This window comes from Callorhinchus milii, unplaced genomic scaffold (genome assembly GCF_018977255.1).
Source record: "Callorhinchus milii isolate IMCB2004 unplaced genomic scaffold, IMCB_Cmil_1.0 Scaffold1, whole genome shotgun sequence".
Classification (NCBI taxonomy): Eukaryota; Metazoa; Chordata; class Chondrichthyes; order Chimaeriformes; family Callorhinchidae; genus Callorhinchus; species Callorhinchus milii.
Genome location: NW_024704742.1, coordinates 92969708 through 92993443, shown reverse-complemented (window position 1 = coordinate 92993443; position 23736 = coordinate 92969708). Strand labels below are relative to the sequence as shown.

The window sequence follows — 23736 nt, the reverse complement described above, 5'->3', positions numbered from 1 at the left end:
GTAGATCCATATTCCCAACTTTTACTGCCTTTGTGTGATGTAGTAGCTGACCTTCTGTGCAATATGCATTTAGCCTAATTGAGGGAGAAATTCTATCTGGATCTAGATTTACTCTATATCTATCATTTCGGAACATCCACAATTTGGTAAATTGTTGAATACAGCCTTAACTTTGAAGCTTGTTTTCTGTGAAATCGTATTAAGAACTCCTTGAAGAATCCTGGAAGAAACTCCCTTCTCTTTTTGATTAGTTCCATGGGATCTTTAATATCAATCAGAACAGGCAGATGGGACCTGGGTTTAATGTCTCATCTGAAGCATGGTGTCTCTGACAAATGCAACTATCCGCTAGAACTGCACTGGGAATTCAATATAGAACAGCAGTGGCCAACCTTTATGGTCAGCCAGCAAAATAAATGCTCTTGATTGAATATTTCTTGACTTATGCCATCAATCAAGAAATATTTAATCAAGGAAAAAAATGAAAACACGTTACCGATCGAACACAGACTCACCTAGACTCGTGCAAATGTTCGGAGGCCTGCTTTTTGATGCCTCCCGCTGGTCACTTCTGGCCCACAGGCCATAGGTTGGCCACAACTATGGACCAATGATCATGGTTTGTAGTGAGGAGCACTGCTAGTTGGTTTGGTAACCTTTCTGTTGAGCACCGGGGAGAATAAATATTGAATTATCACTAAATTGATCTGTGATGTCCTTTCTGCTCAATCACACTTCACAGTAGTAAATGCATCAATAGTACCACTTAAAGGCATGCCAATCTTTTGAAACTTTTAAAATAGCCTAATTTCTTTGGCATGCTCTTTCCAAGGGAGAAATATTATTGGCTGGGATGAGTGTAGTGACATTTCATTGAGAAGAATGACTGGCAGAAGCCAACAGGACTTTGTTCCTGTGGACAGCTATTTGATGACTTTTCACATGATACAACTTTGTGTGCCAATGCAATTGTAAAGAACTCCTGGACTGATGACAATGATGAGTAATGCTTAAAAAATAATTAACTTTTTTTGGCAATAATTTTAGAACAAGATATAGTGCCTTTAAACATAAGAATGTCTGAAAGTGTGTCACAGGTAATTGTGATCAAGTATAGTGACAATATTTTTTCAACAAACACATCAGCCAGTTTGTACACATTTTTATTTGTGGGATTGTTGGCCCAAGGATAAGAGGAACTCCTTTCTCTTTTCAAATTATGCTCTTTTCAAATTGCGCTTTAACATCACCCAAATAAGCAGATGGGGCTTTGATTTAATGAAAAATAATAATAATAATAATCCTTGCATTTGATATAGCGCTTTTCACGTCGGGAGGACGTCCCAAAGCGCTTCACAGAACACACTGTAAAGTGAATTGACTGTATATTTGTGGGCGAATGAGGCAGCCAATTGCGCACAACAATGTCCACAAACAGTCGTAGATTGAAAATGACCAATTTAATTATTGTTTTTGGTTTTTGGAGGGATTATTATTAGGCTCTGTGTGGAGTAAGGAAACTTGCCCAAGGTTTCGCCCTCTGCCTGGAATTGAACTCAGGTCTCTCACTTGCAAAGCGAATGCTCTAACCACTGAGCTACAGGACTCCACAAGGACAGCACCTTAGACAATGCAGCATTTACCAGTATTGCACTAGTGCCAGTCTCAAACATCAGCATAGTGATGATGTGAGGATCGAACCCGCATCCTTTGACCCAGAGGTAAGACTACTAACAACTGAGCCAAACTGACAATGAATGAGATAATTTTGTGATCTGTGAGTCACATCTTATTGGCATAGTCCTTAAGTAACAGCTGTAAGAACTCTGTCAAGGTTTCACTTGAGTGGTCTAAATGACAGAAAAAAATTGTTTTGTGTGTTTTACTTTCATTTTTGGTTAACAAGGCACACATTGCAAGTCTAATTACTTGCAGATCCATTGGTAATGTTTGCAAATATTTTATTCTTTCTCTGGTCTAAGACGAGTGCTGCATTTCTTAGCAACTCCTCGCTAACATGCGTAGGCCGCTGACGGAACACTAACCTAAACGTTCACAGAGCAGGCAACAGAAAGGCAGAAAGGAAACCAACATTAATTCACAGTATTATTTTACAAAATAAGCAGGAAAAAAGGGAATAAATTGAATAAAAAGTACCAATTAGTGATTAAAAAATAAGAAATCTTTGCCAGAATGTGTTTTTGTGTTGCCACTTTGTGAAGACTAATGAAGTGAAAATGAGTGTTGTCTGGAATACAAATAATAGAAAAAATAATGTTAAAATTTACACGATTTTACCATCTGAGCTAAATCATTTGGTTACAGCACCAATGATCAACTTAAAACTGTAATACATGTTGACCAGCATTGCAGCCTAGTGTATGGTTTGCACAAGGCATGTGGAGTCATTCAGAGGGAGTTTCATAGTCTTCAAAATATTTAAACTAAAAAAGCTGCTCACATATCGCCAGACATGCAAAAGCAACTGATGGTAACTTTAATTTCAGGCTGAGTTCAGTGCAGGGTTCCCTTGGGCAATACTATTGTGCCAAAGCAGCTGGGATGTGCAGTTTGGGCAAAAGGGCACATTCTCTGACATTATTACAATCTAAAGTGCTTGAAAAAACAAAGACAAGTTCTTGCTGCACCATAACTACCTATTTGTTTCCCTTGAAGGAATGAGTCACAGAAATGTCGTCTGATTGACCCATTCTCAGACTCATAGTGGAAACAAAACAATAAATATGCAAATAAACAACAAAAACAAAATTACATTTGTAAAGCGCCTTTCATGTCAGGAGGATGTCCCAAGGCACTGGACAGATGGAATTTTGGACCCGAGCTGGGGGATGGGGAAGCTGGAGGGCAGGGTGGGAAGCAGTGAGATTGAAAAATGGATGGTCGAAGAGAAGGGTCTTAAGATGGGTCTTGAAGGAGGCAAGGGACGGGGAGGGACTGCGGGATGGAGTTCCAGAGGGTTGGGGCAGAGTGGCAGAGGCCCGCCCGCCAATAGTGGGGCGAGCAAAGTGGGGAATGTGAAGCAGGCTGGAGCCCGCTGAGCGGAGAGAGCGAGCAGGATGGTAGGGGGTTAGGAGGTCGCAGAGTTAGAGGGGAGGCTGAAATATTAATACCGCCAGGTTGAAATATTTAGTTATGTCAAATCATTGATGTAATTAAATATTTCAGTCTGTTGGTTTATAAACTACATCATCAAAACTCTGCTAGCTCTAGCACAAAACACAGGAATTAATCTAAAAACGCATTGAATGAGAAAAGGCCATTTAACTCAAAAAGGCCACTCTTTCCACAGTCCATTTAACCCTAAAGAAAGAGAGAACTTGCAGTTTTTACAATCTCACTTTATCAAGTCTCAGAAAATTTCTGTCAGGTGCAGTAGTTTTTGTTAGCAAACATATCAGCTATTATCGCACTCTCTTAAATAATTCTCTTAAAAATATCTGCTTGGCCCATTTTAGACAATTTAAGCCTCAGGTTTATTATTTTTTTCTACTCCGTTGACATAGAGCTGGAGATTTGTTAACCACCTCTGAGCCAATTTAAATTAAAAGATTTGCAAAAGGATCTGTGAATCCTAGATGTGTTGCAAACTGACTGACTGGAACTGTGGAGTCCTGTAGCTCAGTGGTGAGAGCACTTGCTTTGCAAGCGAGAGACCTGAGTTCAATTCCAGGCAGAGGGCGAAACCTTGGGCAAGTTTCCTTACTCCACACATCTAATAATAATCCCTCCAAAACCCAAAACAATAATAAATTGGTCATTTTCAATCTACGACTGTTTGTGGGACATTGCTGTACGCAATTGGCTGCCGCGTTCGCCCACAAATATACAGTCAATTCACTTTACAGTGTGTTCTGTGAATCGCTTTGGGACGTCCTCCCGACGTGAAAAGTGCTATATCAAATGCAAGGATTATTATTATTATTATTAACTGCACTTGGCTGCCAATCGCAGACCTCAGATCACTTCAGGGTCAATTCACATGAATCAGTGTCCCCCTGCAGAAAACACAGTTTACACAGTAAAGTGATTTATTTTGGTGGCGAGACATCAGTAACATTACTGTTCTCCTGAGGAACGCTTTTCCAACCCTAATATTTTGACATACACATATCATGCCTCTGTTTACGCAGCAGTAAGTAGGAACCTGGTTGTTAGTCGATTAACGGACCGCTTTTCATGGGGTAATAATTCCTTAAAAAAGGAAAATGAAAAATAATTATAATAATTTGGTCACTTAATCCATAACTGTTTGTGGGACACTGCTGTGTTCAATTGACTGTCACGTTTTGCCCACAAAATATGCAGTTAACTCATTTTATAGTATATCCTGTGAAGTGTTTTGAGACAACAACAAACTTACATTTGTAAAGTACCTTTCACATCGGAAGGGCGTCCCAAGGCCCTGAACAGTCAAGGATCAGGACCCGAGCAAGGGGGGTGCAGGGGTGGGTTGAATGAGGGCAGAGAGGTAGGAGGGCAGCTGAAGGCATGGTTGAAAAGGAGGGTCTTGAGTCGTGCTTTGAAGGAGGCAAGGGAGGGAGCAAGGCGAAGGATTGTCGGATGGGATTCCAAAGGGTGGGGGCCAATGGTACGGAAGTGGTATGGAAGGCTGATAGCTGGTTAGCAGGTCAGAGATGTAGGAGGGTGCAAGGCCATGCAGAGCCTTGAAAGTGAGAGTGAGGATTTTGAATTCTAGAAGTCTTGAAGATGTGATAAGTCGTTATATCAAATGCAAGGATTATTATTATTTCATATAATTATCATGTCATGTTATTAGGCTGAATAATACACAAACAGCGAGGGTTTCTTAAATAGTAACAAGTTATGTTGCCTCAAAAAAAGTAATGGCCAGGAACTAGTTTAGTATCTTTTTCATATCGGAGAATCTGGAGTCCAATCATAGAATCATAGAATCGTACAGCACAAAAAGAGGCCATTCGGCCCATCGAGTCTGTGCCGCCTCTTTGAAAAGAGCAATGTAATGTCAATCCCACTCCCCAGCCCTTTCCCAATAACTCTGCAAACCCGTCCTCCTCAAATACCCATCCACCGCGTTTTTAAAAGCTGTTATCGAATCGGCCTCGACCACCCTTTCAGGCAATGCGTTCCAGATTCGAACAACTTGCTGCCTGAAAAAATTTCTTCTCACCTCCCCTCTGCTTCTTTTAGAGACTATTTTGAATCTGTGACCTCAAGTCACCGACACACCCACCAGTGGAAACAGTTTTTTCCTTTCTAACCTATCAAATCCCCTCATGATTTTGAAAACCTCTATTAGGTCATGCAAATGCATTCTTTGTTTCAGAGAGCCAGTAATTTATTGCCTTCCATGTTCATGATCCAATATCATGGCATTTAAACTTTTCATCAAAACAGTGAACTGGCTATCGGATTACAGTCCTGGTCCCAGATTACAGCACTCAGACCATATCACAGCATCAGTTGAGATTACAGACTTGAACCCCGATTACAGTCCTGCCTAGATTACTGACATTGATCAAAATTACAGCCCAGAACCCAAATTAGAGCACTCGACCCATATGGCAGCATGTGACCTAGATATAGCGCCTTTCATGTCGGGAGGACGTCCCGAGGTGCTAAAATCAACCCAGTTTATAGCCTTCAACAGCACTCAATCTAAATTATAGCATTCAATGTAGATTAGAGCTCTCAATCTAGATTACAGCACTCACCCCAAACAAACAGATGATCCAATTACAAATCCATTGTAGCATGATTTAGACTCCAGAGTCAGTAAAACTGCTGTTGTAGTTTACCCCTTCTCTCCAGAGACAGGTTTGACTCCAGAGACAATCTTGGTAATATGAAATAGCCATTAAAAATACAAAAGAGTGGTTTGGAACAGAATTAAATACAGGATGTGGAAAATCAACTTAAGACCAGAGAGCACTTCACAGCACAACCAAAATATATTTGATATAAATAAGTAAAATAATGTGTTTAGCTTCAACAGAGTATTAAATTATTTTATTCACAAAATATATTATTTGAAGATTTTACGGTTTGGTCTGCTGGTAAATTGCAAGGCTCTCCGCTTGATTGCTTTTGAATGAATAGGATGTTCTCAAAGTCTTCCTGGAAAGTCAATCCTAACTACCTCTGGGAGCAATCGGTAACATAGCATTGAACACATCCTTTCATCCATCTGAGAGGGTGGAAACAAGAATAACAAAACTTTTAACCGGATACCATATATTAAGATATTTTCTACAGTCTGATGAATTTCCACAATACTGCTTTATGATGGAGTGTATATATTTATAATAATAATCCTTGCATTTGATATAGCGCCTTCTCTGGCACCGAGACTGTGGGGAGTGGCGTCCGCTAGCGGCCAGACCCTCCACTTCCCCCGCCATTCCCCAGGCATGTGTGGCAGCAACGGGGAGGGCGGGAGAGAGATAGGGACCATTAGGTGGAGATACCGGGTGGGGGGTGGTGGGGTGGGGGGTGATGAGACACAAGGTCACTGGGGGATGTGGAGGAGGGTGAAAGGAACAGTGAGCAAACACATGGGGAGACACACACCCACAGGCTTGACATGGGGTACAGGGAGGGACATTTTTGGGGAGAGATATTTTGGGGGAGAGATCATCATGAGATTGTGGTGGAGAGAAATGCACAGAAGCCCACACTAAAAAGCCCAGTAGTAACCGGGTTGTTAGTCGATTAGCGAATCACTTTTCCGGGGGTAATAATCCCTTCAAAATAAATAAAAAATAATTTGGTCACTCAATCCACTATTGTTTGTGGGACACTGCTGTGCATAGTTGGCTGTTGCATTTTACCCACGAATAATAGTCAATTCACTTTACAGTAAAGCGTTTTGAGACGTCTTGAAGACATGATAAGGATCTATATCAAATGCAAGAATTATTATTATTATTACTATCACATCATTGAGACGTCTCAAAGTGCTTCACAGAATATACTGTAAAGTGTAGTGACTATATTTTATGGGCGAAACGCGACTGCCAATTGTGCACAGAAGTGCACCACAAACAGTCATGGATTGAGTGACTTAATTATTATTATTATTTCACAGAAAACTGTTTAAATGTACACTGCCTATTATTTTTTTCCACATGTAGTTAAATCGCTACAATTGTATTGTGAAAAATATGTGAGTCAAGTCTTCTCAAACAGGATAACAGGGGAATTTTGCCTACTCTGGAACTGAGGCCATGAGCCCTACATGCGATACAAGAGCAACAACTTGCATTTATATAGCGCCATTCACGCAGGGCAACATCTCAGAGTGCTTAACAGTGTATTAAGTAAATATTCACAATATACTCTGAGTTCCTCTATCCAATTTGCCTCATCTTTTTTCAATTCTAAGTGTCTACATCATCTGATGATCCACAAGCAATTTTACCAAACATTTATTGCACATCTATTTACAGTATTTATTTCTGCTCCAACTCTTTCTGTCCCCACTTACTATCAGATGTTTAAAAAAACAGTAGAAATATTAATCATAATTATTCTGTCCTGAGTCCTGTAGCTCAGTGGTTAGAGCACTCGCTTCGCAAGCGAGAGACCTGAATTCAATTCCAGGCAGGGCAAAACCTTGGGCAACCTTGGTTTCCTTACTCCACACGTCTAATAATAATCCCTCCAAAACCCAAAACAATAATAAATTGGTCATTTTCAATCTACGACTGTTTGTGGGACATTGCTGTGCGCAATTGGCTGCCGCGTTCGCCCACAAATATACAGTCAATTTACAGTGTGTTCTGTGAAGCGCTTTGGGACGTCCTCCCGACGTGAAAAGCGCTATATCAAATGCAAGGATTATTATATGATTATTATTCTCAAATTCATCTCGTTATTTTATTCAAATAACTGTCTCTATCATTTTCTCTTGATATTTTCCATATACAAAATGCAAAATATACATTATGCCTACAAAATACACTTTACAATCAATACACTTAAAGTACATTGTGTGAAGCAATGTGAGATGTCCTCCCAACGTGAAAGGTTCTATGTTAAGTATAAGGAATATTATTATTCATATCTAAAAATTAGCTAATTGCTTGCCCTCACATCATTCCATCCGTTCTTCACTGGTGGCATCCATTCATTTTTCTCCATTCATTGCAGGCCAATATTTGTCTATTTGTAAAAATTTGTCTACTGAGAATACAGGCATATTCCTTCTGTAAGGCCACTAGTGGCTTTGCTTACCTCCTCTGCTTGGCAAACCTGTTGTATGTCCCCCGCCACTTTGTCCCACCATTGGTCGGCATTATGCCCCACCCTCTGCTTCTCCATCTCGACTTCCCCACTCTCTATATGTCTTTAAAAGCTGTTTAAAAAATTATTTCTATGACCATGTCAAGGTCCACTCATTCTCTCCCTTTCATCTCCCCACCCCAACACGGTTTCGAGCACTGTCCTTGTAACATTGCTCTAAATAAAGAGTGTTGTATAATTGGAAGAAGAGTTGTAACAATGAATCAAGGGCACTTTGTCTTCATATTTAGGTGTTTGGAGACTTAGCCTAAACTGGTCAAATTTGAACCATTTCAGAATTGAATTTCAATACACTGTTCACCATGCTCTATATATTTTGGACCTTATGAGCTTTTCTTGATTGAATGTTATTTTAGTAGCTGTTCTAAATTTGATATATTGCCAGTTCTAAAAATGAACCAAATAGGAATGCTGTTTAGTGAAGAATAATTCAATAATAAAGTGGGAAATTTCATTAAGATAATGGTTGGGGACTCTGTAAACAGGCGACAGAAATATAAGATAGCGACTAGGGGGATCTAAAAGAGAAATTAGAGGAACTACTTCATGCAGAGAGTAGGGAGATTGTGGAACTTGCTGTCTGAAGCAGTGTTTGGATCAGTTAGTATAGATGCATTTAAGAGGAAATTAGACCTTCACATGAAGGAGAGGAGAATTGGAGGATTTAGGAGGTGTAAAGAGTGGGTGAAGACTCATGTGGAGTGTAAACACCAGCATGGGCTGGTTGAACTGTTTCCGTGCTGAACATCCTTTGTAGTTTTTGTAAAATGCAGGCTAGCATTTCATTATTACAGTTTGTGTATGGTGCAAATGTATTGCAGTAATATTCTTCTTCATATATAGGAGAAGGGTAATGTATTATCTTTAGATACAGCACACATCTGCTGCCTTCACAGCTGAAGAAGGCTTCAGTGCTTATAGAGGTACTGGTATTTGCTCTGTGACGTTATGTTGCCTGAAGATGGTTGACTCGCTTAAAGCAAATTTCCCATTACTGGTTTGCTGTGTCTCCAGTTATCAGTGACTCTTGAGAAGTTGCTGATAAATTTTCAGGTCATTCTTTTTATAGTCCAACCTGAGGCGCCAGCTGCAACATGCATAATAGAGGAAAGATTATACGTAATAGTGATTGTGTCTGCAATGTTGGTTCTCCTCTGAGAGATTGTGGTTTAAATAGCCATACATTTAATAATTAATGAAAATAAACTTGCTGCCCTAAATATGTAGCTGTCCACTGTCCAAAATTAACATTTGATCTCCCCATTCTAGACACGTCATTTCACTAATACTTTAACAATAACTATACTCCCTCTCCCCATATTGAACTCGAGAATCTTTTTAAGGGAGTTGTAATACTGCACTGGGAAATCCTGTAGGAAGAAGGACTGGGAATGAGTAAGGAATGAAAAGAAAGTTACAAGTAAGGAGGGCATCCCAAAATACTGGACAGTCCAGAGTTTGCATCTGAGCTGGGCAGGAGCTAGCCGGTGGGGGATAAAGTGACTGAAGGCGTGATCAAAGAGGAAGGTCTTGAAGGAGACAAAGGAAGGGGCAAGATGCAAATACTCAGAGATGAAGTTCCAGAGAGCAGGGGAAAGCGCTTTGAAATGTCTCAATAACATTTTCAGGCAACATATCAAACTCAAGAATTACTATTATTATGTAATCATTGGCTACTTCAGTTTAATTATGAGCAACATCCACTTTTAATGTCACCTTCTCTGTTGGATTCTTCATTTCCTGAACTCAAATAAGACCTCTGGTACCAACGTTTTCTCTTTGAACTATATTTAAACCTTTGGGGCAGAAGGGGGGAAATAGAGGATTCCCCCCTTCAAAAGAAAATCACAGCTCTCAGATGAGTTTATAATCATAATAATAATAATCCTTGCATTTGTTATGGCGCTTTTCACATCTTGTAGATGTCGCAAAGCGCTTCACAAAATATACTGTAAAGTAAATTGACTGTATATTTTGTGGGCGAAATGCGGCAGCCAATTGCGTACAGCAGTGTCCCACAAACAGTCGTGGATTGAAAATGACCAATTTATTATTGTTTTGTTTTGGAGGGATTATTATTAGGCATTTGGAGTAAGGAAACTTGCCCAAGGTTTCGCCCTGCCTGGAATTGAATCCAGGTCTCTCGCTTGCAATGAGAGTGCTCTTATCCACTGAGCTACAGGACTCCACAGTTTGTAGCAGCATCTAGAGTAAACGTTCACCTCAAGTATTATCTTATATTAAACAAGACCAGCTGAGCTTAGTCACTCCACAATTCCAGTAACTGCTATATTATCACGAACTTTCAGTTAGCAGCATCCACCCACACGCCAGACCACAATACGTAAAACAACGTCATGAGAGAAGTCAGGCCAATCTCTTGGTTTCTCGGGTGTTGTTAAATTTTCATTGTCTAGTCACTGCTTTGACCTGCTGGCAAGATTGCAGTCTTTGGGTTGTGGTCATCTTGGCTTCTTGCCCTTGCACTTCTATGACTTTCCAGTTCCTTTGTTTCTTGTTCCAGGGAGTCCTGTAGCTCAGTGGTTAGAGCAGTCACCTCTCAAGCGAGAAACCTGGGTTCAATTCCCAGCAGGATGAAACCTTGGGCAAGTTTCCTTACTCCACATAAATGATAATAATCCCTCAAGAAAAAAATAATAAAATTGGTCACTCAATCCACGACTATTTGTGGGACACTGCTGTGTGCAATTGGCTGCTGCGTTTTGCCCACAAAATTTTTAGTCAATTTGTATCCTTTTAGATAATAGTAATAATAATAATAATCCTTGCATTTGATATAGTACTTTTTACGTCTTCTCGACATCTCAAAGTGCTTCACAGAATATACTGTAAAGTGAATTGACTGTATATTTGTTGCGAAATGCGGCAGCCAATTGCGCACAGCAGAGTCCCACAAACAGTCGTGGATTGAGAGACCAAATTATTATTTTTTTGATTTTTGCTTGAGGGATTATTATCAGGCATGCAGAGTAAGGAGACTTGCCCAACATTTCGCCCTGCTGGGAATCGAACCCAGGTCTCTTGCTTGTGAGGCGAGTGCACGAACCACTGAGCTTCAGGACTCAGTGATTGATTTGAAAAAAAAGATTGATTTGTAAAAACAGGTAGTAGTGACACAGATACAGATTACAACTAGTCCAAATAACAACAATAACAAAAAAATTACATTTGTGTAGTGCCTTTCACATTGGGAGGATGTCCCAAGACGCTGGACAGACAGAGTTTTGAATCCGAGCTGGGGGTCGGGAAGTGTGGAGGGCGGGGGTGGGGGTGGGAAACAGGGAGATCAAAAGCACAGTCGAAGAGCAGGGTCTTGAGATCGGTCTTGAAGGAGGCAAGGGAGGGGGTAAGGCGGAAGGACTGCAGAATGGAGTAACCATGTTCTATGCAGAAATTTCTATGTATTGAACTTCTAATAACCCTAACAGTCAGTGTTCACAATGACAAATTGTGGTTAAACTTCAGCAGTACCCTTGGTGTCCCTATGCCTAGGCTCTTGCCAGCCTAACACTTCCTTGGATTATTCAAGTACAGTATACCCCTCCAGGGAGAAAGAGTGCACTTCATTCAAGATAATCTTTTCTTGAATTCTCATTAGGGTATTTGGTTTATTGTTTTAAAACATGGTGATGGGTCTGCAGGAGTCAGACAAGCGACTGACCACAAACACCTCATGAACAGCAGTCATTGTGTTCTGAGAATTGTATCTGTATCTGTCTTATCACTTCCTGGACTCAGATGAGGTCCGAGTGGCATCTCTCATATTGTGCTTATAATATATACCTCTGAACCCAGTCCTTTCTCATTCCTACGGACACTCCTGCTCCAACTTTATGTTTCCTTCTGTTTGGAAATTTGGTCATGTTTATCCTATGACTAAGAAAAGCCATTCCTCTTACTCTACAAACCATCGCCCAATTGCTTTTACATTTGACCATAAGAAAATTATAGAAGATGTTGCCAAATCTTAAGTTACCCATCACCTTATCAGTTCTGGCCATCCTTGATTGCCAGCTGAGACAGTCCACTGGTAATGCATTGGTACCTGTATGTGAGCGTACCTTCGAACGCTTGCCCACTTTAATGACTCATTTGTCATTTCCTCAGATATCTTCACATCTTCACATAAACAAGTGGCCTTTTTATGATCTTCCACCAAAGATATATATCCTCATGACGCTCTGGTTTCCTTTTAAATTCCTATCTCTACCTGTGTTGTATTTAATGATTCCCCCCATTGATCATTTTCTAATCACTCATGATTCTCCAGAATATTGCTCTTTCACTTTGTTCTCTCCCCACATGATTCACCATTTTCCACCCTGATTCCTTTCTATATTAATCAACATCCTTCAGTTTGCACACCTCAATGGCTCAACTTCTTTCTATTGGCATTCTAGGCCTCATTATCTCCACTGAACGCAAATGTAATTTTCACATCTCTTCCTTGCTAAAGCAGCTTCCAATTAGGTTGATTTCCACTCTTCTACTCTAAAACTCAGGTCTTCCCAATGTTTGCTCTCATAGCTAGCCTCCTGCTGCTTTTGATTTAACTGTACCTAAGTACAGTACCTAAGTGTCAATTTCGCTACAAATTCCTTCATATGCATGTCCAATGAGATATGCTCAGAAAGATACTACAATCTTTATTTACTTTGTAAAGCTCAAGCATGTGACATGATTACATAAGATACAAATGCAATCTGGACCTTGTCAGATTCCTGCTGTTAGATTCAGACATCGCCTACAGTAATTTACATTGTTTTGCCATATGTCATGAAATATGTTGAAAGTACAATTTGCCCACAATATTAGCAGTCAATCCACTTTACAGTTTATCCTGTGAAGCACTTTGAGATGTCTCAATGATGTGATACTGAGCTATAACAAAGGCAAGGAATAATAATTATTCTTATGATTACACTAAAATTACAGTAGAGTGATACCCTTTGCTGTGCCAACACTGAAGATGTACCTTACATGCACAAACCTGGCTCTGTTATGTTACTCAAAGGGGGGGAAGGAGGATGACTGAAGGCAAGGTCGAAGAGAAGTATCTTGAGACAGGCCTTGATGGAGGCAAGGCAGGGTCTGAGGTGGAAGGACTGCAAAATGGAGCTCCAGAGGGTAGGGGAAGAGTGGCTGACGGCCCCCACTCTGCCAATGGTGGGGATGTTATGTTATGAATGTGTGTACGTGGGTTTCGGCGGCCTGCTGTGTGAGACAGTGGCGGAGCTGAGCGATGTTGGGGAGGTGGGGAAAAGCGGAGCAGATCATGGCACAGATGTGGGGTATCAAGGACAGTTGAGGGTCAAATAGGAAGTCGAGGTTCTATATTGACTCTATGAGATGTAGAGTGCGATCATGGAGGGAAATGCTGTCAGCGCCCGAGTATGGAGTATGGAGCCAAGCAGGAGGGCCTCGGTCTGGCTGACATTCAACTGCAGAAAGTTAGCTCTCATCCAGGACTTGATGTCCGAAGGGCAGACTGTAAGGACAGCAGTGGTCTTGGATTCAAGGGTGGAGGCAGAGAGGTGTATAGTTGGGTGTCATCCGCATGCATGTGTAAGTTCGCCCCATGTCTGCGGATGATATCACCAAGAGGGAGCATATAGATATTGAAAAGGAAACGGCCAAGGACAGAGCCCTGAGGGATGCCACACGTGACAGTGCAGGGGCTAGAGGAGAAACTGTTAGTGGCGACAGAGTGGAGACAGTGAGAGAGGTAGGATTTGAAGCAGGCAAGGGTAGGTCTGCGAAGATTGAGCTCAGAGGAGAAGTGGTGTAGGAGGATAGAATGGTCAATTGTGTCGAAGGCAGCAGAGAGGTCGAGGAGGACAAGGAGGCAGAGAGAGCCCTGGTCGCAGATGTTCAGAATGTCGTTCTTGACTTTGACCAGGGCTGTTTCCATGCTGTGGGCAGCACAGAAACACGATTGAAGAGGTTCAGAGAAGGAATGGCAGGAGAGGGAAGAGCGAATGTGGGACGTGACGAATTGTTCAGGGCCTTGGAGAGGAATGGAAGCTTGGAAATGGGGTGATAGCTGGAGAGTAAGGATGGGGCCAAGGAAGGTTTTTTGAGGGTGTGGGCTGATGGCAGCTGGTTTTAGGAGGGTAGGAACAGTGCCAGTGGAATAAAGAGAGGTTGATAATGTCGGTTAAAAGAGGGGCCAGGAGGTGGAGCTGGGAGGTGAGGAGAGGGGTGGGGATGGGGTTGAGGGAGCACGTGGTGGACTTTATTTTTGAAATGATGGAGGTGAGGGAAGAGGGGGAGGCAGGGTTGATAGATGTATAGGGAGGTATGGATGGCAACCGGGGTGTGAGGGGGAAGTGGCGAGGGTGGAGCGGTGGACGGGGGAGAGGTAGCCAAATGAATCCCCTCGATTTTGGATTAGAGGAAATCCAACATCTCCTCACAGTTGGAATTGGAGTAAAAGGATGATTTTGCAGAGGCAAGGATGGAGCAGTAAATTTTAGTGTTGTCAAGCCGGATTTGCCAATGGACCATTAGGTTTGATTTGGTCCAGGTATGTTTGGTTTGGGTGCACTTGTACCTTCAGGGAATCGAGATGGTTGGTGCACCAGGGGAATTTACGGGAATATGAAGCCGTTTGGGAGGTAAGAGTGGCAAGGGAGTCAAGGATGGAGGAGAGGGAGTTGTGGAGAAGAGAGATTGAGGAGGATAGGTAATTGTGAGAGGAGGATGACTCCAGGGCAGCGGAGAGGGAGTGGGGGGAGATTTTTTTCCAAGGGTGTTAGATGATAGATAGATCGTAAGGGAAAGGAGTACAGAGATGTTAAGGGAGATTAAGTCAAGGGTGGAGTGCACAATTACCAACAAAACAGACTAATGATTCCCAGTTTAAAGAGTATACAAAGGTTCACAAACAGATGTACACTCTGAAAGTCAGCACTGCATTGTGTTCATTGTAATTTTGGCTTTATTGTACTTTCATCATGTCTCAACACATTGGGCAGAGCAGTGAAAATTAGTCACTGTGAATTTAATAGGCATGATCAAGACTAATCATGTCACATGAGCTCTGAGATGCCACCTGGGGTGAAGATGCTATATACATTGTTGTTATTGTCCTTAGCCTCCTTCAAGTCCCGCCTCAAGACCCTCCTCTTCGACCATGCCATCAGTCACCCCCCTTCCTCTCCCCTCCCTTATCCCCCCAACCCCAGCTTGGGTCTGAAATGCTGTGCTCTGTCCAGCGCTTTGCGAGGTGCTCCAGACATGAAAGGCCCTATACAAATGTAATCTTGTTGTTGTTGTTTGCTTGACTGCCACAAGCAACTGAAGATTTTATTATCTCTCTAAGTCCATTTCCTTTGGCATCCTTATCAGAGTGAAATTGACATGCTTATGACAACTACCATAACATTTTCTTTGTAATAAATTAATTTGATTTCACAGAAGTTCATCTTAGAGTCTATTTTGTAGATTAGCTTAATAACCCATGTGGAAAATGTGTAAGTCGCCTTAACTACATGCAAATGCATAGTTTCCAGATTCCAGATTTATCACTAATCCTTTTCATTATTAAATACAAAATCAAGGCACCTGTAATTTCCACTGTACACGTGTTTGCACATGGTTTACCCAACCTGCAAACTTTGCACGCGATTGTAGATCCAACTTGCAAATTATTATCCTTTGTTTAATTGTATTAGATTTATTTTTTCCCTGTTATTTTCCCTCCTGAAATCCTGCTTTGCCAAATTCTACTCCAATATGTGATGCAAGTGCATTTTAGATGTCTCCAATTATGTCTGAATGACTTATTCCTTTAATACCTCAGTTAACCACATGATATATGATGAAATAAAAATAGGCTACATGGTCCTTTAGGGGAGAATCGTATGCCATGGATAAGGATGAGCAGCAAACAGAATTACAAAGCAAGTCACTGTGTCCAACAAAGCCTTCATGGATAAAGGCACCATTTGGTCTGCATTAAGTTCTATGGATCTGCAGAAGATCACAGTATTGAATCCCTGTATACTCTGAATGATCTAATATAATTGGATAGCACTAAGAGTACTTCAGCTAACTTCAATCCTCATGAGCTCAGGCTCCACCACTTTTAAGCGCTCCAAGACGCTGTCCAGCGTGAAGAGGGCTATTTAATGCAACTTGTTGTTGTTGAGGGGAAACTCAGCCATGCTTCCTGCACTCAATTTCTTGTTGAGTGACACCTTCTTGAAAGACTGTGTGTCAGGTAAGGACAGAAACAGGTTTGACTATGATTCCCCTCCAAGCTTGACTAGCTCATCGATATTCACTGTCCATCTTCATGACAAAGAGCCACTCAAGTGATGTAGTTAGTGCATTTTGTAGAATTATGATCAGCAAAAACAGTGGCTTTAGTTGACACCTGGAAGAACTCCCTTTTGTTTTAAGCAGTGCCATGGATCTTTGACGTCCACCCGAACAGGCCAATGAGAGCAATGGAACCTCAGATTAATATCTAATCCAAAGGATGGCACCTCTGGCAATGCACCATCCGCCAGCAATGCATTGGAAGGTCATCCTAGACTATGATTTGAATTTGGTTTGAGAATATTTTTGTCACTCCATTCCCTTGCCTTACACTGCTGAAAGTCAGGTTAAAATTACAGCTTCAGCATTAACTATCATTTGCAACTGGTTTTCCTCTCAGTGACTCAGCAGTCTGACTGGATCACAAATTGCATGACAACAAGTGTCTAGCCAGTGGGAGTGAAAATCGTTCAGGTCTCACCTACAGTGACATTTATGCACCACCTACACACTGCCTTAAACCTTGTTGGATTAAGGCGACAGATGGGAAATGTACCTACTGTCTAACCCACCGTGCCATGGTAAGAGACCATGGAGAAAATGAAATGCATAATAATGATGCCTGGAAAAAAAANCTTGATTGCAGGTTTATGTTTAAGGCAGTTAACTCTAAAACTATTATCCAGCAGAACAACAGACAGTGGGTGTCTTTTTCTGCGGCACTGACTAAATAAATTCACGCCCTCTATAACTCTTTTTTGCTCACGCACGTTTCAATTTCACAATAGTTGGCTTTGAAATATATGGTCCGATGCCACCCAGATTAACATCAAGTGAACAAGAATGCCTCTGAGGGGGAGAGAAAAGACCTGCTCTGATCTCCAGTGTTCCCTATTTAACAGATCGATTGGAGGCAGTACATGATCAGCTACTTGTGTTGCAATGATGTCTTATAATTGTAGTGTTCTGAACAAACACAGTGCATTCCACTTAGGTGAATACGATGTTTAAGATGCAGATTTATACTTGGTGCTTTACAGTGACCTCAGCTGGACAGGTGGGAGAACTACCTCTTCCAGCTTTTTCCGTATCCAAGGAGTTACGGGATCTCCTGACTGTAACTATCCAGGCTATGCTGACACTGCATTGTCAGAGGCACCATCCTTCTGATGAGACGTTAAACCAAGGTCCTATCTGCTTGTTTAGGTGGACGTTAACAATCCCATGGCACTTCTTGAAAGATATTTTCTCCCGTTGTCTTGCCAACAAATCCCCCAATAAAATTGGTCATTTACATCATAACTATTTGTGGGACATTGCCGTGCACCAATAGGCTGCCTTATTCTCCTGCAAATACACAATCACTCCACTTCAAAGTAAAATCCTGTGAAGCGCTTTGAGACTCCCTCCCAATATGAAAGGCTCTTTATTAAATATAAGGATTATTATTATTAAATAGCAAGATAGTGAGGAGAAATTCCAGCTGGGTCTAGATTTATGTAGTTTGAAAGCATCCAGAATTCGGCAAATTCTTCAATACCGCCTTAATTTTGAAGCCTAGTTTATAAAAGTAGGACATTTACAGCATGTTCGAAGGCCATTCAGCCCATCATGTCATTCTTTTAAGAAGTACAAAAAAAAGTTATCCAATTTAATACTCAATTCAACCATTTGTATGCTCTACAATTCTGCATAAATAGAGTGAATCCAGGCCCAGGAAGAATATCATTGCCTTAATTATCGCCGAATGTTGATTTTACCCCATGATGTGAAACTGCATACACGTTTATATATTCAATATATTTAAATAACTGAAAATAACTATAATATAAACCCTCCAATTTATTGAATAATCATTAAAAAAAGCTGATTATCCATTATTGACTTGTTATAGTTAATTATCACTGCACCTCCTCTGCTGCCATTTAAAAAATGATGGCACTGTTTCATTAAAATCAATAGGCAAAATATGCCTGAAAAGATTTATTCGTCGAAGATTCCATGACACTCTTACTTTTCCAAAAGAGGGACAGGTTAATGGGATTGCTCTTGATGGAGGCAGCACAGATATGATGGACCGCATGGTCTTATGTGCTATAAATGTCTATGGTTTTCCGAAGAGTGTTTTATCCAGTGCCTGGTCAACAATGCTCCAAATCAATGGGATATTAACGTCATGACTGGGAGCAAATGTCTGTTTCGTTAAAGAATAACTACATTAACAGTAATTACCGTGGAGTCCTGTAGCTCAGTGGTTAGAGCGCTCGCCTAGCAAGCAAGTGAACCTGGGTTTGATTCCCGGCAGGGCGAAAAGTTAGGCAAGTTTCCTTACTCCACACACCTCTGTTTACCTAGCAGTAAGTAGGAACCTGGTTGTTAGTCAATTGGCGGATTGCTTTTCCAGGGGTAATAATCCCTTCCAAAACAAAAATTATAATAATTATTTGGTCACTCAATCCACGACTGTTTGTGGGGCACTGCTGTGTACAATTGGCTGCCGTGTTTTGCCCACAAAATATAGTCAATTCACTGTACAGTATATTCTGTGAAGACGTCTCGAAGACATGATAAGCGCTTTGAGACATCTCGAAGACGTGATAAGGCGCTATATCAAATGCAAAGATTATTATCACTTCTGAAGTGTTTTGATTGTGTTAAGAATCTATATAAAATGTATATTCTTTCTTGTTAAGTACATTTCCAGATTCTCTGAAGCTTCTGACTCATCTCATTATCAACATTTAAAATTAAAAGGTTAGTTTGGATGCTCTCGACCACAGCGATGTCAGACTCATTCACGTTTGATTTCCAATTAAAATTTCACAATAAAGAACCAATGGGAAAAGCCTCTGTCTACAGTGAAACTAAGCAGAAGTTTGATCCACATGATTTTGCAGAGTTCACTGATCAGCAACAATTAAACGTGTTATCACTGGCATCCCTGATTCTAGTTAGGAAAGAATCAGGCAGGTGTCCTTCTCTTACTCACAATGCAATAACCCATTGCTCACCACCCCCACTATAAAGTGCAAACGTACATTTGTAAGCTGAAAACAGGACTGGACTGGGAACCAAATGTGCACCACCCAATCTTCAATCAAATAAAAGTAATAATAATAATGTTTGAATTTGGTATAGCAGCTTTCATGTCAGGAGGACATCTCAAACTTACAGTAATGCGTAGGCTAATAATCTGCTAATATTCACTGACTAACTGCAAATTAAGAATGATAAACCAACTGGCTAAAATTAAGACCTTTAATTCAATAAGTGACAGCGGACATGTTTGAAACATGATTGTAAACATAAGTAATGAGTTACATGTCTTTAAGAGATTAAGAGATGAGAAGCTGGGACTTGATGGCAGAGATGGGATTAAGAACCATGACAGTAAATGAAAAGCCTCTGGTAGGCACCATGGTTAGGTAGAGAAAAAACAATGTTAAAATACATTGGGTTATAAACACAATATATTTTAATACTTCAGCAGTGGTATTAAGAAATAACAAGGCAAAGGATAATTGTTTTGTATAGCAGCTTTGCGGAGAAATGAGTGTGTTTTGCAGCCTTGATGACGTTTATGGACATCCTCCCAATGTGAAAGGGGTTACACCAAATGTAATTATTATTAGTAGTAATAACCTGTACTTTATGTATTATAAGCACCTGAGACCTTCAAAGAATTTTGTGCCCATTGTGAAATTGAACACATTTCGTTTTTGGGTCAATTATTGTGAAATTAGAGGCAGATTCGCAGAAAACCCTCTTTCAGGTAAAGTTATAATAATAAAAATCCTTGCAATTGATATAGTGCCTTATCAAGTTATTGAGCGTCTTTTTCAGGATTTACTATAAATTTCTTCCTCCTACGAGACGCTCTTCCCGTGTGAAAGGTGTTTAGTCAAGCATTATTATTATTGAAGCAATTTTGCCTGAGGGAATGTTGGTTAGCACACTGGGAGAAACTCTCTTTTCAAATTGTGTCATGGGATCTTCAATGTCCACCTTGACAGGCAGACAAGGTCTTGGCTTAACATCTCATCTAAAGAACATAAGAACATAAGAAATGCTAGACAAAAAAGACCAATCTAGTTCGCCTTCCACCTTTCTGGCAGTCCCATGCATGCATGTCCCGAACTGCCTATGTACTATATCCCATAATGTTATTTTCTAAAACAAAACTATCTACTCTGTGTTTGAAAGAATCAACACTCCTTTCCAGTATTGCAGCACATCCCCAGTACTGCGTTAGACTATGTGGGTTTGAGGTCCCATTATTGGGCTTGAACCTTCTGATTCAGAGGTGAAAGTGTTCTTTTTTAATCATTTTCTGTTACAGGAGTTGTGAAATCATCAATTGTTTCTACAACTCAAGCCCAACCCTAATTCTGAACTTTTCACTCTTTGGATAATTTAGAGTGAAGAATGGACATTGGTATTTGTAATGCAGGGAGTCATTTACCTGAAATAATTTAATTTGATAAGTTCGGGGCTAGTCTGGTACAGTACTTTTTAATAAAAATAGAGAAATTCATAATTTTAAACATATTTTACCTGTTAATTTTGATAATAAATCAATGTCATAATTGATTGGGGTGCAGTCATTCTTTGTAAAAACACAGCTCTGTTAAAAGTGGAGTCCTCATGAGCAAGAGGACATGGGTTTGATTCCCGGCAGGGCGAAACATTGGGCAAGTTTCCTTACTCCACACGCCTCTGTTTAACTAAGTAGGAACCTGGTTGTTAGTCGATTGGCGGATCACTCTTTCGGTGGTAATAATCCTTTCCAAAAATAAATATCAATCCACGACTGTTTGTGGGACACTGCTGTGTACAATTGGCTGCCACATTTTGTCCACAAAATATCCAGTCAACTCACTTTACAGTACATCCTGTGAAGCGTTTTGAGACGTCGCGAAGACGTGATAAGTCTCTATATCAAATGGAAGGATTATTATTATAACTCACCCTATAAGGTGACGTCTTGCATCACAGCAACCTCCCGGTCTATCCTGTGGAGGCGCTCAGCGGAGGTTGGCAAACGTTCTCAGATGGAGGGCTGCATCATGGTCTCCTGGCCCATCTCTCACTCTATTCTGTAACAGGATATGTTGGGAGGCCACAGCACAGCCCTCCACAAGACTAAATTCCTTTATGGTGCATTTGACCATGCATGGCCACACTCCACTGTACACACTGTACACACTCCACATGTACCAGTCACAGCCCCCCTTTGTGGTCCAGGAGGACCTATGCCTAACCAATCTGGATAACTCATTGCTGAGCTCTTTCCCTTGGAGTGATGTTTACTGTATCAAGATACCGACTGAGACAATCTAATGTTTATCACCAGTGACAATTATCACAACACAAGTTAAATTTTTGCCCCTTTATTTCAGGTTTCCACATTCTGCAGTTTTTTATTCCCCATAGTCTCTGCACATCAGTGCAGATGTCAACATCTCTAGTTTAGTTGTTGCAGTCTGTGTCAAAGAAGCCGGAACCATTTGAGCGGAAGGGGTTAACACTATTGACATTGTCTGCTCGAGGCACTTACAACTGGTTTAGATAAACAAATTTTGTCCATTTGCTTCCCCTCCATCCCTGACAGAGATAGTAGGTTATTACAGATGCATTGATAAGTACCATTAAGAGACTGGTTCTTTCAGAGACTGCCTTAAGGCTATGTCTATCAGCATTAGAATCTGGATAATGATTATTGTTGAATTTTATTACCATTATAATTTTATTATCATAAGAGAGCTGCACTGAGGCAATGCAATTCAGTACAAGACTAACAACTAGAAGAGAATAGATAAACTCTGACAATATTTGGCAAAACTATACGATGTGCAATTTTGAAAGTGCAGCATTGATCTTGGTAAGTGATAAGCTAAAACAGAGACAGGCTGCTTTGAGACACTGCTTGATATTTTCTCTCAGTACTGCTCTCAATACTTTCTCTCCATCAGGAAGATACACTTATGGTTCTGAATTACAAAACAATACAAATTTACATTTATATCACACCTTTCATGTTGGGAAGACATCCAAGGCGCTTAACAATAACAGTTTGACAACTGCACTGGGAGTAGAAGCTGGAGGAGGAGGAGAAAGGTGACCGAAAGTATAATCAAAGAGGTCAAAGAATTACGAACGACTTGTTCTGCATCTCCATGGGCCATAAAGATCCCCTAATCCCCAGTAGGAGTTGTTACTTTGGAATTTCCCTGAGTCCCACTGAGTGCCATCTGCCCTCTGCTTAGTTCTTCTCATAGCTGTACAGCTATGATGTTGTATAGGTGTCAGCTTGGCTCAGTTGGTAGCACTCTCGTCAGAATGTCACGGTTCAAGACCCATTCAATAAGAGCAGGAAGTTTCTCCCGGTGTCATGGCCAACAATCACCCCAGATAAAATTGGTCACTCACTTCATGGCTGCTTGTAGAACATTGCCGTGTGCAAATTGTCTGCAATGTTCACCTAGAATATGCACGGTCATTAATAATAATCATAATACTTGATACAGTGTCTTTCACACTGGGAGGACTTTCTCGGGGTACTTCTCAGGATTTATATTAAAGTGTAGTGACTGTGTATTTGTCGCCAAACACAGCAGCCAGCTTGTACCCTCAACTGTTGCTATACATAACAATAAATTCTGTGAAGAGCTTCGGGACGTCCTCCCAATGTGAAAGGCAAGATATTGAATGCAATAATTATTGCTATTATTGGAAGTTCAGAGCTGTCATGAGTTGAATCCAAGTCTCAACTCAGCTCTTATTGCATTCCATCATTAGGTCTGTATGTTTTCACCTCATGAGGCTGTCAGAATGCCCTGCATATTTGGAATTGCTGCTGTTATCTACCCTCCTGAGGTCTCGGAATCTCTCAGGGTCATTAGACTGACTTCTGTGCTAATGGGATTAGTATGTGACAATAGATAAGGGAGCCACAAGGGACTGAGATCTGACCCCAGGGGAAATGAAAGAATCTCAGCCATTTCTAGGTTATCGCTCCTCGTACCAAAGATAAGTACTTTGCCGGACAATAATAATAATCCTTGCATTTGGTATAGCGTCTTATTATGTCAGAAGGATGTCTCAAAGCTCTTCACAGGATTTACTGTGAAATGCAGTGACTGTATA

At 40.9% G+C, this 23736-nt stretch overlaps 1 non-coding gene across 1 annotated transcript; it reads left to right on the top strand.

The window, feature by feature from the left end:
- Positions 1-18827: 18827 nt before the first annotated feature.
- On the top strand, positions 18828-18900 carry trnaa-agc. The gene has a single exon. It is a non-coding gene; the product is annotated as a tRNA-Ala (tRNA).
- The last annotated feature ends 4836 nt before the right edge of the window (positions 18901-23736 follow it).